Source organism: Panthera leo, chromosome C2 (assembly GCF_018350215.1).
Source record: "Panthera leo isolate Ple1 chromosome C2, P.leo_Ple1_pat1.1, whole genome shotgun sequence".
Lineage (NCBI taxonomy): Eukaryota > Metazoa > Chordata > Mammalia > Carnivora > Felidae > Panthera > Panthera leo.
In genome coordinates this window covers 157,078,129-157,097,476 of record NC_056687.1, presented here as the reverse complement: position 1 = coordinate 157,097,476, position 19,348 = coordinate 157,078,129, and the positions used below count along the sequence as shown (strand labels likewise).

The window sequence follows — 19,348 nt, the reverse complement described above, 5'->3', positions numbered from 1 at the left end:
TAGCTTGGGTCTCTCTGGCTGGAAGGGGCCTGGCTCTGAAAGGCGGGGAGGTGGCCCCAGGAGCCCTGCCAGGCCTGGCGGCCGGCCTCCTGAGCTGCCCGCGGCCCTCCTCGGGGCACTGCGGGCTGGGAGGACGTGCGAGCAGAAATGAGTTCATCTGTGTCTGCCAGAAGCCTGTCACACCTGAGTTGCATTTTGAGCTTAACCATTTGGTAATTAACTTTTGTCCTCCTCAGTCTATTCAATACTGATCACTTAGAAGTGCCTGCAGCTGTAAACTTGGCTTTTTTTTTTCCTCTCTTTTTTTAAAGCTTTCTTCAAGGCAAACGTAGCAATCACATTTCACTAAAGGTTGTTCTCTGGTTCTTTTTTATCTTTAAGTCCTAGAATTTTGATGTTTTTTTGCTGCTTTATTGAAATTTGGATTGCCAGATTCTGTATTATTTCGTTAAAGTTTCAAATTTCTTTTTTCTTTTACCTACCTGAAGAAGAAAGTAGCAACAAAATTGAAATGCAAATAGGATCGTGAGGCTAAGAAACTTATAGAGAACATCTAAAAGGGACAGTATGTTCTTATCCAGCCTCGTAACATGAAATACTTCATACAGTTGGTCCCTAAATCTTGTGCTTAAGTTCTCCTCTCAGCCAAAGTAAAAAGGGAAAGGTAGCCCATCTCTTTTGTTATTAAAATAAAGAATCATAAATCAAGAAACAGACTCAACTACAGAGAACAAACTGATGGTTACTGAGGGGAGAGGAGTGAGGGATGGGTGTAACAGGTGACGGGGATTGAGGAGGGCCCTTGCGATGCCACCGGGTGTTGTGTGGACGTGTTGAACCACCGAATTCTACACCTGAAACTAATATTACACTGTATGTTAACTAGCTGCAATTTCAATAAAAACTTTTTTTTAATAAAAAGCATAAAATTCTTCTTCAGGGAAAAGTAAACCCCAAGATGACCTTATCAGATAATTCTTTGATTAGGGAACCTTGATTGCTGAATGATCAATGTCCTCAAGATAGTTTTAGAAAATGTGCATAGTAGGCGATTCAATATAGTTTCAACATAGTTCAATATAGTTTCAACATACTTCAATATAGTTTCAATATAGTTCAATATAGTTCAATATCGTTTCAATATAGCTTCAACATAGTTCAATATAGTTTCAATATAGTTCAACATAGTTCAATATAGTTTCAACATAGTTCAGTATAGTTTCAATATAGTTTCAATATAGTTCAACATAGTTCAATATAGTTTCAATATAGTTCAATATTGTTTCAATATAGTTTAATATCGTTTCAATATAGTTCAACATAGTTTCAACATAGTTCAATATAGTTTCAATATAGTTCAACATAGTTCAATATAGTTTCAATATAGTTCAACATAGTTCAATATAGTTTCAGTATAGTTCAACATAGTTTCTGAAGTGCCTTAACTTAGTAGAGGCGTTGCCTCAGGGGGCTGTGAAAATACTGCTGCGCACTTGGCTTTGCTTTTAGGCGCTCTCACCTTGAAATAGAGATAGAATTTGGAAGCCTCATAACTTGTGTGACTTCTCAAGCTTCTGCCAGGGGGTAGATCACCGTCATTTATTTCTGAATTACCTGCCACGTAGGCCTGGTGCCAGTGCCTCACGGGATTGAAACTGGGAACTGTCGTATCAAGGACGAACACAGCGCGGAGGTGAGAGTTAAGCTCTTACTGAATGAATTCCTTGTGCGGGAACACCTGCCTCCAGGTAGAAGGCCTGCCTCCGTTCCGGCAGGCGGGAGGCACCAGAGTGAGCAGAGCCACCGTTAGGCGGGAGCTGCGGCTGCTCCCTCACCTGTCGGAGGGGGATACAGCTCCTGCCTGGGGGACGGCTGGGAATTCATACGCTTTCCGAGCGGGCTCGGTGCACGCGAAGCGGTGTGTTAAAGCACAGCGTGCAAGGCAGGACCGCTTCCCCGGGACCGTCTGTGGCGAAAGGGCTTCAGAACTTTCCTTCGTCGCCCACCGCACGTGCCTGTGCTGTGCAGCGCGGCTCGCCTGTCGTCCGCCACCGTCCGAGGCTCCCGTCCAGGCGCGGGCGATACTTCCTGTCGTGCTCAGAACCAGCAGCGGCATCTTTTGTGCCAAGACGGTGCCTTGTCCGAGCAGGAAGGCCGCGTCCCCTCACCCTCCTGGGAGCCGTGTGCCTGATCACACCCTAGCTTCATCCGACAGCGAAGGGAGGTGTCAGGACGTTCGAGATGAGGGGTCATTTGTCATCAGGTCATTCCCTCCCCGTAATACAGTCCAGGGTCTGAGGAGGTATCCGGGGCTTGGATCCGTGTCGAGATTATTCCCTTTGATTCCTAAATGGCTTTTATGTGATGTTATGTTACTGATTTGACACTTAAAAAATAACCACCAACTATTCTGAGCTGTTTTCTTAATACAAAACTGGAGGGTAATCGTGGGAGGATCACGTCTTCTTTCTTTTTCTATCCGGCAGGAAGTAGGTTTGCCATTTTTTATTTCTTCTTCCAAAACCCATGCTGTGGTCACCCATGAATTCAGATCTAGACCTTTTTCCTTTTCACAGTTAATTTTGAGTTCTCTCATTATTTTAATGTTTATTAGTGGTACGGCCTGCTCAGGCAAAATTGCACAAAGTGATCTCACTCAGGATTTCCTGGGAAGATGGTGAAGTTAGGGGAGAAACCAGCAAACGTTACCAAGAAAAAGGAAAGTTAGGGGGCAAATTACATCAGTACAGAAACAGGGTGCTCATGGGGAAGTGGGGCCTAGCGCAGCCGACAAGAATTGATGGGTTTTCACCTGATAGAACAGGTGAAGGAAGGAAGGAAGGAAGGAAGGACGGATCGACTTCAGGAAGACACCAAGAACCAACCCGTGACTTCCCTTTCTGAGGAAGTTGGTGCAGTGTCATGAGAATTAACTTTAACAACTTCTAGTCGACTGCTGCAAACCCCGCTCAGTAGAGAGGCCAGGGCAGGCCTAGGAGAAGCCAGGATCCTCTTCTACCCAGGATTCAGACACATTCAGACACTGGGGACGAGGATGTTGCCACAGTAAGCCAGAGCTTAGGGACAACCATCAGGCCTACTGACAATTGTTTTTTGGAGCTTTCTTTTAGTATTTAGTTAGGTGTGATTAAGCACATGGTAATTGTAGGAGAAAAGTAAATAAGCTGAAAGAGAAATCCATCACTCAAATCTAATGCCAGAGAACAACACATTATAAAATAACAATGCGTAAACAGCGTATCAAAACATAGAAATCTGAAGTAAGCCAGGTAGAATAAATGTGAGATAATGGCCGTGAACATTTCTGGAGAAAAGAGTGCAGCGGTAGTAATTTGCCCTATCATAGGATATAAATCCACAGGAACTGGAAAATTGTGGTGCTGGCACCAGAGCAAATAGATAATTGGAGGGGCGCCTGGGGGGCTCAGTCGGTTGAGCATCCGACTTGGGCTCAGGTCATGATCTCGAGGTCCGTGAGTTCGAGCCCCGCGTCGGGCTCTGTGCTGACAGCTTGGAGCCTGGAGCCTGCTTCGGATTCTGGGTCTCCCTCTCTCTCTCTCTCTCTCCCTGCCCCTCCCCCGCTCATGCTCTGTCACTCTCTCTCTCAAAAATAAACAAACATTTAAAGAAATTAAAAAAAAAACAAACAAATACATAAGTGGAACAGAACAAAGTCCAGGAACTGTTAGAAGTACAGACATACACAAATTTGGTATATTTTATGATAGGTATTTCCTGTCAGTAGAAGATGATGCATTGGTTATTGAATGGTGGTGGGACAACTGGCTACCCATTTAGAGGGAATGGGTAAAGGTCGAGCCCCTCTTTAAATTATACGCTAATTATACTAATAATACATTATTATCTAGTTTCAGTAAAGTTATAAACATAAAAATGAAACCCATAAAAATACTAGAAAGAATTATAGGTGAATGTGTAGCTAACCTTTGGGTGGGGAGACCTTTACTATCTGAATGGCACCAAAGGAAGAAGTAACTGTAAGAGAAAAGATTCACAAGTTCCTTACGCTAACATAAAGTTCAGGACTGAAAGAGAGCTGCGTATCCAACATAGGTGACGATTAAATGTTGGCCCCTTCTTCTAGTGGTGTCCCTTGCCACTATAAAAATAAAACTGTATACAAATCTTTATTATGGGGAAGATGGCCACAATAATAAATGAGAAGTGAAAAACTTGTAAATGTACGTCTTTGCATGTATGCATTTCTGTAGGAAAAGGCCTGGATGCAATCCAGATTTAACAACAGTAGTTTTTAAGTTAAGATTTGGATAATCTATTCCCTGTTTCTTTTCCTGCATCTTTTTCATTCTTTTCCCATAGTGATTATGTATTTAATCAAGTATGGTTGAAAACCAAAGGACAAAACAGTTTCACAAAGTAATTGGTGATAATAAACTTGGAGAGAAAGCGGAGCTTCGCGCTTCCCCTTGATGAGACCAAATAGGCCTCTTAAGGGAATTTTGGAACCATGTGTCGTAACTGCGGGATAACTGAGCGGCATTGGGTAGCATCGTGAATCTACACGTAAATTTCTTTCAATGTAAAAACGAAATGCTTACGTTCCTTCCAAAATAACTAAAAGGCTATATATATTTTTTAAATGTTTATTTACTTTTGAGAGAGAGAGAGAGACGGTGTGAGCAGGGGAGGGGCAGAGAGAGGGAGACAGAGAATCGGAAGCAGGCTCCAGGCCCTGAGCTGTCAGCACGGAGCCCGACGCGGGGCTCGAACCCACGAGCAGTGAGATCATGACCTGAGCCAAAGTCCGATGCTTAACCGACTGAGCCACCCAGGCGCCCCTGGAAGATTATATTTTAAATTGTCATTTCTCTTATGATAGTTGATATTTGATTTTTTTATACATTCATTCTTTTCAACCAGTGTTTGTTTTGTCTAGTTCCTCTGAATTAAGCAGCAGAAAGCTGTTTTAACGTACAAATTTATCATGGGGAACCAAAATTAGTGAATATGCCTCTTAATGAGAGCTTTGGTTTAGCCATTTTAAACTGTTTATAAATTAAAAATGGAATCCAGGAGAGATTGTTTTAGCCCCTTGTCCACCCAGAAGCTCTCAGCCGCCAACACGAAAACGCCTCATTTCTAAGGAAATGTTGCCCTTCCTGCCGCAAGTCCTCCAGGGGTTTATTGACTGGGAGAAGCAGCATAGTGGTTTTGGATGATCAAGGCCGATGGGCTCCTTCGAACCCACCAGTTTCTCTTAGGCCTCATGACGTTGGCAATCTCCTAATGGGAACGAGGCGGAGAAGAGAAAAGAGAGCTCAGATTTTCTCTGTCCTCAAACCTCTCCCTCCCCCTCACTCCTAGCAGCCACCGCCTTGCCTACAGCTTTGCCTTTTCCAGAGCGGCACAGAAATGGGATCGTATAGTTTATAGCCTTTGAGCCTCTTTCTTTCACCCAACGTAACATTTGAGATTCATCCGTGCCACTGCATTTGTGAAGAGCCCCTTGCTGTGCACAGTAGTATATGAGTGTGTGGATGCGCTACAGTGTGTCTGTCCGTGTTTCAGAAGAGGGATATTTTGATTGCTTCCACTCCTTGCGATTTTGTGTAGAGCCGCTGCAAGCATTTCCCCACTGCTTTGTGCGAGTAGAGGTTTTCATTTTACTGGGGTAAATACCTAAGAGTAGGATTGTCGCGTCATGTTAAGGAACTCTGCGTTGTTCCTTAAATTACAGCCGCCACCCGTTGTTCCCATGTGGCGGTGCCATCTTGCCTTTTCCCACCAACAGCGTGTGAGGCTTCTGGTCCCTCCACGCCCTCACCAACACTTTGGTGTCCGTTTTTGTTCGTTTGGCCACGCTGGTGGTCGTGTCGTGCTGCAGCATTTGCATTTCTCGAGTGACGAGTGATGTTGAGCATCCTCTCAGGTATTGATCTGTGACCACGTATTTCCTTTCCTGAAGTGACTGCTGCAGCACCTACTTTTAGCTACTGTGTTCATGTAGACGTTTCACTGTGTCGTGCAGACATTTCAGAGTGTTGATCTGTCTGATTGTTTCCTTGAGGTGTGTCTGTCTTCTTTTTTCTTTTCTTTTTTTTTTAAACTGGTCTCCCTGTCCCTATAATATGTTAGAAGTTTGGTTTACAGGCTTGATTAGATTCAGTTTAAGCAATTTGGTCAAGCACATTTCGCAAGTGGTGTGTATATGAGGGATTTAAAAGATGCGTCGGAGCAGATTGAAAGGCACACCTTGATGATACCACCCTAACACTGTAGCAGCTTCCCCAAAAGCGGGAATGGCTTTATAATGTCCTTGACTCTGCGAGAGGGACAGCTGGGATCAAACACAGGAGGACAGGTTGGACCTCAGTGCAGAGGGAACGGATGGTAGAGGGTGAGGGTCCAGCCAGGTGTGGGAACAGGTTGGGGGGGGGGGGGACTCACCGATGTCCTCTTCTGAAAGCCTCTGTTCTCTCCCCAAAATAGCAAGGTTGGTGCTGACAGTACATAGAGACAGGTGTTGGAGGCTTGAAGACCAGGGAGCAAGTGTAGAGTCAAACAGGGGAGCGAGAGACTGAATGGACCAGAGTAAAATGACACAGGCCAGGCCCTAAGAGCCCTCTTGAGGACATGAGTTTACATGGAGGTCACCTGAAGTTGTGTTTTCCCCCCAACCATTGTTGTGAGTGTATTGTTAATAGTTGGACCAATTTTGATTAATTGTGGGCCCTCGCTTTTGGAAATTTTCTCAAAATGTAGGAATGTATCATCTACAGAAATGTCATTAGTAAAACCGGTTACAGTTTAGAATTTTAGCCCCTAGATGCTCACCCCAAAGCCCTGGATACCTGTCCTCTGCAGGAGACGGACGTTAAGAAGTTTCAAATGAAGAGGAGAAAATCTTGCAGGAATAGTCCATTTCCTAAGTGTAGAATTTTGAAATTTTGAAACTTTGTGCCCACAAAATAGGAGATGTTCTGTGGCAAATAAGGGAAAAAGTAAATGTTTTATTTATACTTGATTTCTTGATATTTCTTTTGAAATTGGACATACTTTCACTGTTAGTTAGACCTGGGATTGAATGTTTGATGTTACTTTAAATAGGTTTCCAATTGGGGAAAAGTGTTTTCTGAATATTTTCTGGGCCATCACAACAGTGTTATGTAAGAAAGAAAATCGTTATAATATTCTTCTAAAAATACTTCAATGGAAAATTATCTTGCAGTTAGAATATGTCCGTTTAAAGATGTAACATTAAAAACTCTGCAATCTTGATTTACAATGTATTTTTTACATTAATACACTTTATTTTTTAGAGCAGTTTAAGTTTTATAGAAAAATTATATAGAATATTTATATTTACCACATAACCCCAACTCCCCTAAACAGTTTCCCTTATTATTAACATCCTGCATTAGCGTGGTAACATTTGTTACAATTGATGAAACAATGTTGATACATTATTAACTAAGGTCCAGAGTTCACACTAGGGTTTGCTCTGTGTTGTACATTCCGTGGGTTTTAACAAATGCCAACTGCGATGTATCCACCATTAGAGTATCGTATGAAATGATTTCACCATCCTCGAAAATCTCCTACGTGTCACTTCTTCATCCCACCGTCCCTCCCACCCCCAATCCCCTGGCCACCATCGATCTTATTACTGTCTGTACAGTTTTCCCTTTTTCAGAATGTCGTATAGTTGAAATCATATGTAGGCTTTTTTAGGTTACATTCCTTCACTTACTTAGTAAAATGCATTTAAAGTTCCTGCGTGTGTTTTTGTGGCTTACTAGCTCATTTGTTCTCATCACTGAATAGTACCCCGTTGTGTAGATGTACCGTGGTTTGTGTATCCAGCCGTCTACTGAAGGACATCTTAGTTGCTTCCGATTTGGGGCAATTATGAATAAAGCTGCTCTAAAGGTCAATGTAATTTTAAAGCTACAGTTGTAATTGCTGATGCTTTCCTTAAGCAGCACTGACATTTGATAGACCTTGCTTTGCCTGATTACTCACACAGTAGGTCCAAGAATGTTTGCAGATGGCACTGGCCATCTGGAGCTTAAATCCACATGAACCTGAAAGAATTGTCGGGAAGGCAGATCATGAAAAGAAGCCATTTGATGTGGGACTGAAAACCCACCTGGAGGTCTAGAGAAGAGATTTTCACACCACCACCACCACAGCGTAAGCTGCTGGGGTTGCTCTGCTCGATCCTGGATGCCGTCATGACAACAGTAAGCGCAGAGACGCCTTGTGAGCTCCGAAAGCTTGATTTGCGTTCAGAGTCTGTGTGGGGGAGGGAAACCCTGTAAGGTCTCTCCTTCTTTCTACAGGCCTTGGTCCACGTGGAGCCATGTGCAGACGTGCCTGTACATCTTTCACTGGGGCAGCCTCTGCCACCCGTGTGCTCTGTCACTCTGGCCCCTGCACAGGGACTTTACATTCGTCCACGGCATTTCCCGTTACAGGAGAGTCTTCTTGATGGAGGGTGGTTCCTTGATCCACCCTTTCAGCCCTTCTCGGGGACTGTGTGTCACGCTGGGCTGCACACTGGGGAGACAGCGGTGACCGACACAATTGTGGGAGTTAGGAAACTGACGTGCACAACGGATCAGAATCCTTTAGGATCACTGCCCATCCAGCTCAGTGCCGTGGCCGTTTTCAGCTGTGATACTACACCATGCATATGAGAAGGCACTGCTAAAAATCCTAAGACCTTCTGACCGAAGCAGGGGAGTGATTAATTTTGCTCTGAAAGGACAACAGCAGTGGGTTGCGCTATTTATAATTAAAACTTACAATATGACCCAAAATGCTTGCCTTACAACTCAAAAGAATGCATATGCTCGAACGGTAAGAAGCCCATTACCGTGATGAAAGCTGAAAACAAACATACAAAGTGTCAGTGTCTTCCCATTGATGGGAAAACTCTAAATTCCTCCGTATCTTATTTTAATTCTCTGAACAGCCTGGTTTATGCATATCTCAATCTGATACAGTTGTTATTGCAGAGAAAGTTGAGAGTTCAGGATTCACTGCATCATTCTGTTGTGCAGTCCTCTTAATCAGTTTTTGCAGGTATAATTTGCATACAGTAAAACACACTCATCTTAAATGTTGCGTTTGATGGGTCTTGACAGTTGTATCCCCCTATGTAACTACCGCTACAAAACAACTTAGGATATTTCCGCGTCTCCAGAAAGTTCCTCCTTCCTCTGTGCAGTGAGCCTCTTCTACTCCCCGTCATAGACCATCACTGACGTGCTTTCTGTCACTATGAATTACAGTTGCCTGTTCTGGAAATTTGTATGAATGGAACAACTCTGTGAATACTGCTGGCGTCTGGCTTTTTTATTTAGCGTAACGCTTTTGAGATTCATCCACATCATTGTATGCAGTGGGTTTCTTTTTATATTGCTGAGTAGTATTCCCCTATCTGAATATACTACAATTCTCTTACCCACTCATCTGCTGATGAACGTTTTGGTTGTTCCCGTATTTTTACTATTATGCACGAAGCTGCAATGAACATTCTCACGTGCTTTTTTCATGTACCTCTGTCTTTGTTTGCCTTGGGTAAATACCTCAGGGTGCATTTGCTGAGTCGTAGGGTAAGTTTTTGTTTAACTGTGTAAGAAACTGTCAAACTGTTTCTGAAGTGTTTCTAACCTTTTACTCTTCCACCAGCATGAGTTGTGAATTGCAGGAAGTCCACATCCTTGCCTGTATTTGAAATTGTCGATATTTTAGTTTTGTTTTGTTTTAGCCATTGTGACAGTTGTGTAGTGATGTCTCCTTGTGGTTTTAATTTGCATTTCCTTGGTGACTAATTATGTTAGAGCATCCTTTCATATGCTTGTTAGCATTTTATACATCTCCTTTTGTGAATGGTCTGTTCAGTTATTATGCCCATTTCTTTTAATGCGTTGTCCTCATTACTGAGTTGTAAGGGTTCTTACAACTTGTAATATACAAGTTGTATTCTGTCCATAAGTCTGTTGTCAAACATAGGCAGGAATTTACTCCCAGTCAGTGACTTGCCATTTTATTTACATGTTTTTTTCTGAAAAATCTTCCATTATGCCATGGTCCTGAAGATTTTCTTCTGTATGAATTTTCTGGTTTTAGCTTTTATGTTTAGCCAGATCTATGATGCATTTCAAGTTAACTTTTGTATATAGTATGAGATAGAGATTGAGGTTCAATTTTTTTTTTTCCTAAATGGCGTCCAGGTGCTACTCTAACCATTTGTTGAAGAAACCCTTTTCCATGTATTGATTACTTTGGCATTTTTGTCTAAATTCAAATAATCGCATATGTATGGCTCAATTTCAGGACTATTTTGTTCCATTTGTCTGTATATCTAATCTTCATGTTTTAAAGTTTTGTTTTGTTTTTTTAAATTTTTTTTTCAACGTTTTTAATTTATTTTTGGGACAGAGAGAGACAGAGCATGAACGGGGGAGGGGCAGAGAGAGAGGGAGACACAGAATCGGAAACAGGCTCCAGGCTCCGAGCCATCAGCCCAGAGCCTGATGCGGGGCTCGAACCCACGGACCGCGAGATCGTGACCTGGCTGAAGTCGGACGCTTAACCGACTGCGCCACCCAGCGCCCCCACGTTTTAAAGTTTTAAGTGGTTTTAAGTCTTCATATCAGACATTATTGGTCCCAAACTCTGTTGTTATTTTTCAAAACTGTTTTGCTATTCTAGGTTTTCTGCATTTCCATCTGAATTTTAGAAATCAATTAGCTGATTTCTAAAAAAAAAAAAAAAAAAAAAAAGTATTTTGGGGATTGTGGGGATTGCATTGATCTATTAGATCAATTTGGAAGTGATTGACATTTGAACGATATTGAGTCTTCTGATCCATGAACGTCGTGTATTTCTCTGTTTATTTAGGTCCTCTTTAACTTTATAGATTTTGTTGTACAGAATTTACATAGATTTTGTTAAATTCACCCATAAGTATTTTATGTCTCTAGGTTCTGTTGTAAATTGTATATTTATATCAATTTCCAATTTTAATTACTAACATATAGAAAGAAGACTTAATATTTTCATGATCAGATATCCTGCAACTTGGCTAAATTTGCTTATTAGTAATAGTAATTTCTTTTTAAAAATACATTCTTTAGAATTTATTGTGTACACAACCGTGTTATCTGCAAATAAAAACAAATGTTCTTCTTCCTTTACAACCTGTAGGCCTTATATTCACTTTTCTTGCCTGATTGCACTGGCTGTAACCTCCAGCAGAATGTTGAATAGAAGTAGTAAAAGTTGACATGCTTGCTTTGTTTTTGATTTTAAGGAAAGGCAGTTAGGTTTTCATCGTTTGGTGTACTGTTAGCTGGGTTCTTTTTTTCCTAGATGCCTTTTTAAAGATTAAGGAAATTTCACTCTCCTTCTATCTTACTGACTACTTTCACCATGTATGAGTGTTGAATTTTGTCAGAAATTTTGTTTGTGATAGGTCAGTTTTCTCGTTTTTTTCTGTTAATGTGTTGACTTACATTAATTAACTTTCTGTTGTAAAACCAGCCTTGCATTACTGAGATATATCCCACTTGGTTATATTTTATTACAGATTGTTAGATTCAATTTCCTAATATTTTGCTAAGGATTTTATATCTATTGTAAATAAGAGATATTGGTCTGTAACTTTATTTTCTTATAATTATCTTTGCCAAGTTTTGGTATCAGAACAATATTATCTTCAATTTCCTTTCCCTTCCTTTTTTTTCTGAGAGAGATTGTACAGGATTATTTGTTTTGTTTTGTTTTTTTTAAATTGATATTATTTATTCCTTAAATGTTTGATATAATTTTCCAGTAAGACCATCTGAGCCTGAAAAGTTTTTAAATTATGAATTTAATATCTTTATTAGATACAGGGAAGTAGTCACATTTTCTATTTCTTCCTGGGTCAGTTTTGGTGATTGGTTCTTTTCAGCAGTTTGTCTATTTTATCTAAGTTGTTAAATGTCTTAACATAAAGTTATTGATGTTACTTTCTCATTATTCTAATTTTTAGAGAATCTTTAATGATAACTCCTTTCTCAATCCTGATATTGGCAATTTCTTTCTTCTGTTTTTACTCTTATTCAGTTTAGCTAGAGTTTATCAATTTTATTTTTATTTTCAAAGAACCAACTTTTGATTTCATTGATTTTCTCTACTGTTTGTTTTCTGTTTCATTGATTTCTGAATATTCTTTTAATATTCTCTTTATTCTGCTCGATTTGGTTTAGTTCTTTTTCTAGTCCTTCATAATTCTATATCATGAAAGACTTCTTAGGCTAGATCCCCTAGCTCTTCTGTTGGAAGTTTTCATTTTTTTTTTATTAGCAAAATGAATTTAGTAATCCATTAAAAGGGTCATACACCATGCTCAAGTGGGATTTATTCCATGAATGCAAGAATGGGTTGTTGAAGTTTTCATTTTGGCAGTCATTTATTAATTTTGTAGAACTCTTTCTGGTTTTCTAATCTTTCCTTTTTCATGAGTATCTGTTCTTGCAAGTGAATGCAAGGTTTTCTTAGTTCTCTCTGGAGCCGTCCTTGAAAATAAAATAAAAACCTCTGTGAATTCCCTGCATGCTGTTTCATCATCCTAGACTCTTTCATCTATTTTCAGATTTCCAGAAATTTGTAGAAATATCCCATGTGCTCACTGTGTCCTTCTCATTTCTTTGTTATTATGGAATTGTGCCTTTTGTATTTCTTTGCTGTTCTTTGGATGGTCTCTCCAATTGGATGTGAGAGATACATGGGAATCTTCTCTTAGACCAATATAGTTCATTCCTTTTTAGCTGCTCTACATGGTAGCTAGTCTGTGATGTGCCTGATTTCTAATCCCGTGCTATGGCTTACTGGCTGTGTGCCCTTGGGCAAGTTATTTAACCTGTCTGTGCCTCCCTCTTAAAACAGAGATAGTGGGGCGCCTGGGTGGCTCAGTCGGTTGGGCGTCCGACTTCGGCTCAGGTCATGATCTCGCGGTTCGTGAGTTCGAGCCCCGCGTCAGGCTCTGGGCTGATGGCTCAGAGCCTGGAGCCTGCTTCCGATTCTGTGTCTCCCTCTCTCTCTGACCCTCCCCCGTTCATGCTCTGTCTCTCTCTGTCTCAAAAATAAATAAACGTTAAAAAAAATTTTTAAAAAAACAAACAGAGAGTCATACCTCCTTCATGCAGTTGTTGTGAGGACTAAGTGAATTACTACGTATAAAGCCCTTAGAACAACTTCCAGCATACGTAAGCCCTACGTAAAGGTTTTCTGTTTAGGTTGTAGCCTAGATTTTTGTGCATACCCTCCAGTTGGGTCTGTGTGCACCGTACTGAGATCGGGGTCCCAGCTTTAGTGTTTACGCTCCGGGCACATCGTGAGAGGCTGTCCACAAAAAGTTGACATTGCTGAGAGGAAACACACATGCATTCTGGATTTTCATAGAGATTCCACATTACTCTTCTACTGTTGTACCACCATTGGTAGATATGGGAATTCTCTGTTGTTCATCTTGTTTCTAACCTGATAGACAAATGAGGATGGCTAATGCACTCCCATCCCTCAGTTAGAGAGCTATGGTAATAATTAAATAAACACATTAAATTAAATTAGGTTTGTATTTCGAATCCTTAATAATCTTGAGGTGCAGAGCAAGGCCCCCTCACTCACCAGGAATGTGCCCATGAAGCAAGGCAGGGGGAGACCTGGAAGGGCCAACCGTGGTGGGGGAGGGTCAGAGCTCATCCACGGCCTGAAGCATCGTCCCTCCTGTCATGGCTGAGCCTCGTCAGCTCCACCAGCTAGGGCTGAGCTTGACCACGCACAAAAAGCAACTTTTTGCCTATGACTGTTGGAAGCCGGAGCAGAAGCTTCTGCACCAGCCGGAAGCCCTCACCAGCCTGTGGTGGCAGCTGAGAAGCGCCTTCACCAGGAGCGTCTCACGCGGAGCCTGGCAGCTACGGCACACCTTTCAGCTGTGTCCCCTCCTTGCCCACACGCACCCACTCCGTGCCCGAGCTTCTCTGCACAAGCCGTTCTTCCTCCGTGGCCCATGGGCAAGTACCGCCATGGGCCACAGAGCCTTGTTCCGTCACCATCGAGCCTTTTCTCCCTTTGCTAGCGAAGAGCACGGGGTAGAGAACTGGGGTGCGAAGGCAGTCCCCATCCTTTTTACCCAACAGCACTGCCTCCCCACAGGGAGGGGGTCGTGGCTACCTACGGAATAGAACTGGAGGCGAACGTGGCATGGCGGCAGGAGGTGGTGATGGTGGAGGTGGATGGACAGAAAGCAGGTCAGGGAAAGAGAGAAGTGCCACGCTCGGTGAGGAGTGACACCGCCATTGCTCCTAGAGCCATCTGATGGCCTTGGGGCTAGAATGCGTCCGCCTGGCACTGAATGGTGCTGCCCATCTGCTCACGACCTTGTCCTGTGCAACTCAAGGGGATCAGAGACTTTGCCTCAGCCACGTGGAAACATGGGTTCGGAAGCTTGTGGCATGCAAGACATTGGTTGAAGTCCAATCTGAGATTTAATAGTCTGCGTTTCCTGTCTGCCGCTACTTCATTTGATGTTAATGGAATTTATAATCCGTAGGAGAATTCATGTAGAAACATTTTCTGTGTGGAAATATTTTCAGAATATTTTATTGTTACGGTGAGTAAAAGGATGTGAGGAGTTTTGTGGAGCAAATCAAATTATTTCAGCTCAAACTCAAAAACTTTTCAGGGCTGCATCGTCTTGTGCTAAGAACATCCTTCCAAGAAAGGGGAAACTTTCTTAAACTTCTCCTTAGAACAGATGTTTCTTAAGTGTGTCTGTCTTAGACCTTTAAGAAGATTCACCCGCTGGGTGCTGTATGGATCCTATTGAACTCCATTGTAAGGGATTTCTTGACAAGGACTCCAGGATCAGCATTTGTAACGGGCCTCCAGGGTTTTAATATTTCCATCTTATAAGTAACAAAGGTCACGTGTAGCACAGTGGGGACATGTTGTTAGTTCCCTTTCATGGCCACTAAGCTGGGAACAAAATGAGAGTTCCTGACCCTTCTTCCTGTGTTCTCTCATCCTCTGTCTTGGCTGGCAGGAACTCAGTGAAAGTGAGGCAGAGAAACTTGAGCGATTATTCTAAGGTCACCCAACAACTCCCATGGGAGCAAGAATGGGGGTCCTTGAGTGTTGGTTGATCAGATCGTGAGCCCTTTGGGCCCCAGACACGGTTGTCCCGCTCTCCCTGTAGCACTGAGCCACATCACAAGTGGCAGCTTCTCGGAACACATTACTTAATTTGATTTCCATCCGGGGCTGCTCTTCTCCCTGCAGCCGATTGCCTTTGAGCGTAGAAAGTGTAGTTTAGAGATGGAGAACAGAAAGCATAGTATGAACCAGGAGCTTGTTGGAAACACACGTTTATTCTAAAGGGAAACATGAACACGTTTCTGCAAGAAGCCGTAGCTGTCAGGGTGAGCTCTGATGCTGTGCTTAGCATTGGCTAAGAAGTACTTCGTGTGCTAAGTTATTAATCATAGCGTCAAGCTCAATTCTATAGGAATCTTTTTATCTACTTTTCTCTCCGAATATATCAAATTATGATCAAAGCTTTTCTCTTTATTAGATTCACGATTGACTGATTTCGTTTTTGGCAACTGCTATTCTAGATCCTGTTAAATGCCATCCATAAATTGTGATAACGATTGTACCAAAACATGTCAAGTTTATAGAACGGAGATACTCTGTTGGGCGCATTATCGTGCTACATTATAGATCTCTCCGGAGCCAGGTGTACAAGTACCAAATAGTGAAAAGCTTCAAGTATGAAAAATACATACCAACTAACTGTCCATTCGTAAGAATGCTCTACTCACTTCCCCCATGACCACCACTAGCTCAGATACACAAATCAAGTTGATCCCATGCCTTGATTCATGGTACAGGCGTCTTTGCTTGTATTTTATTTCCTTTAGTCCCACTCCTGTGACCCTCCTCCTGCATAAGCACCCACACCGGCATTCAAGTATGTCCTTCCCTTCCACTCAGTTATTTAAATTGTGTTGTTTTGTGTGTGTTCTTGAATTTACGTGTATGGATTTGGGCTCTGAGTCTCTTGTTACTTTTCACTCATTACTATGCTTGTGGTGTCTTCGTTGCCGTGTATAAGATGTGCTTCGTTGTTTCGTGCTGCTGCAGAGATTTCCATCTTCTGAATGTGCCAGAATTTATGCATCCATTCTCCTAGTGATGGACACCTATTCTGCCTCCAAGTCTTTGCTTGTAAAGCCAGTGCTACATAAGGGTGCCCAGCTTGGTACTTGTTCTCCGGGGCTTACGCTGACGCACCAGTGGAGGAAGTGCCCAGGGTTAGTGGATGGTTAGCATCTTGACGGTAAAAATTAGTGCCACTGGGGTCATATGGAACTTTCAGGGCTGTGAAGTGCACACATTTTGCATAGAAGATGACATTCGACAGTGCAGCTGAGATTCCTATTAATTGCGAGCCGCACCGTCTGAAGATTCTATTTTCGTGGCGTCCCTTCCCTTTTCTCCTGATGACTCCGCAGGTGCTGACTGTCACTCCCTGCCAGCTTCCCCGGGAGGGAGCCAGCCTGAGCCAGCCTGAGTTATCCGAGGAGTGGGCAAAAAGTAGCACCTCGATTTCTATTTAAAGAAATTAATTATTTCATCATGGAGCAGATACTTAAGTGGTTTTTTTCAAATGTTAAATAGTCTCTTTGTTTTTCTTCGTCTCCACGCATCAGAAATTAAAGTTAACTTTTTGTTCCTGTTGCATTTTGACCTTGCTCTACAATAGCCGTGCCTGGAATATATCCGTCTACAGAGTAAATACAGCCTCATGTGCCACAGGAAATTATGATTTATCCTTTACGTGTCTTGTTCATCTTGGTGCCCTAAGCCCCAGAGTCAGAGTCTGATGCCGAAAAAGAAAAAGAGGTTTGGGACCAACGTTTGATGAATTCCATCGTTATATTTGGAAATTTGGCCAGCACCCGCCCACTCAGAAACTCAGAAGATCAAATCGCAGCCCGTGTGGGCTCCAGGAGGGCCCCCAGATGGTAAAGGGGTGAGAGAATCGTCCAGTTCGGCCGGTCTGAGGAGGGATCGGTGGGACGAAAGCTGCCCCGCGGGGATGGCCCTCCTCTCCTGCGACCAGCCCATCGCCCATTTCCGGTCTCGGCCCGCGCCACCCCGCACCCCTCACCCCGTCCCCGGAGGACCTGCGGGCCTGGCTGGCCCTCCCTCCAGGGCCCTCTCCCCGGTACCGGTACCGGTACCGGTAGCGTCGCTGTACCTGCTTCACCGCCATAGCAGTCCACTTCCTTGACCCCTGCCCCGCAGTGAGCTGTCTGCCCCCCCGACTTCAGCCGTCACCCCACAGCCGCGCCCTGACCTTGCCCGTGCGTCTGGCACCTGACAGGCCGCAGTTTACAGTCATCACTGACCTCGGGCGTGTTTTCTCGGCCTGTCCTCTCTTCCTCTCTGCTGGGCGACGGCTGCAGGCCTGCTCATCGCCCAGTCCTCCCGTGTCTCCCTGCCCTGCCCCCTCTCAGCTGCTGGCCCTGCACCTACACAAGCCTTTGACCTTCTCTCCTGCCTGCGGAGCGGCTGAGCGGCCATGAGTCCCTTGCCGGGGCTCCACGGACCCTTCCCTCCCCTCCCCTCCCCTCCCCTCCCCTCGCACGCTCTCCAGCACAGGCTGCAGCGCCCTCCCTGCTCCGCCCTCCACGCCCATCCCCCTAGGTTGTGATTGCCTTCTTTCTGGACCTCACCCCCTTCTCTTGAAACAGCACTCCTTCAGGACAAAAGCCCGGGCTCACGGCCTCCACGTAGCTTCTTGTGTTTTCCCTTCAGCGGTCACCCCACCAAAACGCCGCTTCTCGGGGTCACCAGGGACCAGCATAGCATCGCTGCCGTGGCCGTTCCTCAGGCCTCGCCCGCCTGACTCCCCTCCCCTGCGAACACTCACACCACCTGCTTTTCCTGCGGCCTTTCTGGCCGCTCCTCCCAGTGCTTCTTCCTCCCTCTCTGCGTCCTGCTCTCCTCTCCTCCTCGCCTGCGTGTGCATTTGTGTGCGATGGGCCTGGTGTGTGCACGTGCCTGTGCCTGCACCCGGGCCCCTGTGTCTGACCCCTCAGCCCTCTGAGGCCGGGCTGCCTCGGGCCGTCTTTGCACCCCTCTTCTCGTCTGCATTCATCCCTCAGGCGACCTCGTCTCGGTGACAAGTGCTGTTTAGATGCCTTGGGACCTCAAATTTTTAGTCACAGCTCTGTAAACAAGTTCCTGTTTGACTCCTTCTTCGCTAGGGTTAGGCGTCCCAAGATCAGTATTTCCCAGGATAAGCTCTTGTCCCCGGAGCTACCGTTCCTGTAGGCTTTTCTGTCAGAGGCAAGGCAAACTTCATCCTTCCAGGGGCTTAGGCCTGAAACCTCATGTTCCCCAGCGCTCCGCTTCCTCGTGCCCCGTCCGTCTGCAGGCAGATCCGTCCGGCCCCAACCTCGGAGCCAGAGCACCGCTCCCTGCCCCGCTGCCACCCGTTTGGCACAGGCCCCCACCATCCTTCACCTCCGTTATCACGCGATCCCCTAACTGGCCCCTGCTTCTACCCTAGTCTCAACATGGGGTTGTGGTGTGTTAATCGCTTTACCCAGGCCGTGTTACTCCTCCGCCCAGAAACCTCCAACAGGCGTCCATCCCGTTCGCTGGAAAAGCCTGTGACCTCACAGTGACTCATGAGGCACCCCAGGGTCCGGCCCCATGTTCACCTCTCTCTCATTCTCCACTTGGGACACACCGGCCCTCCGCCTCGCCTTCGGATGAACAGCCCATCAGGCTTTCGCCCTTGCTTTGCCCTCTAACTCAAGTGCTTTCGCCACCGAGGGCAGCATGTCCAGCTTCTTTACCTTCTTCTGGTCTTTGTCACTCCCCTTCTTGGTGAGGCCCTCCTGGCTATCCTGTCTGAACGTAGCCCTCCTCGCTCTACGTTATATCCCCTTCTTTGCTTCCTAAGTGATACTTATCAACCCCTGCCATGCTGTGGGTGTTACTTATACACAGTGTAATTACGTGTCTCCTGCACAAAGCTAAGCTCCAACTGAGCTCCGGATTCTGCGGCACCTCGAGCCGTGTCTGGTACGACGTGGGTGCCCAGTGAGCAGTCGTGGTGAATGGACGCGTGTCACAGTTTCCTTAAGAAGGATGCCCTGTGTGATACTGGCATAAGGATAGACTTACAGACCAATAGAATAGAATTGAGAGTCCAGAAATAAATCCCCACTTGGGTTTTCAGTCAGGGTGCCAAGACAACTCAGTAGAGAAA

General features: G+C 44.5%; 1 protein-coding gene across 1 annotated transcript in view; it reads left to right on the top strand.

Moving 5' to 3' along the window:
• ANO10 (anoctamin 10) overlaps window positions 1-19,348 on the top strand; it is a 264,223-nt gene that overhangs the window by 168,805 nt on the left and 76,070 nt on the right. The gene's annotated exons all lie outside the window — the stretch shown is intronic.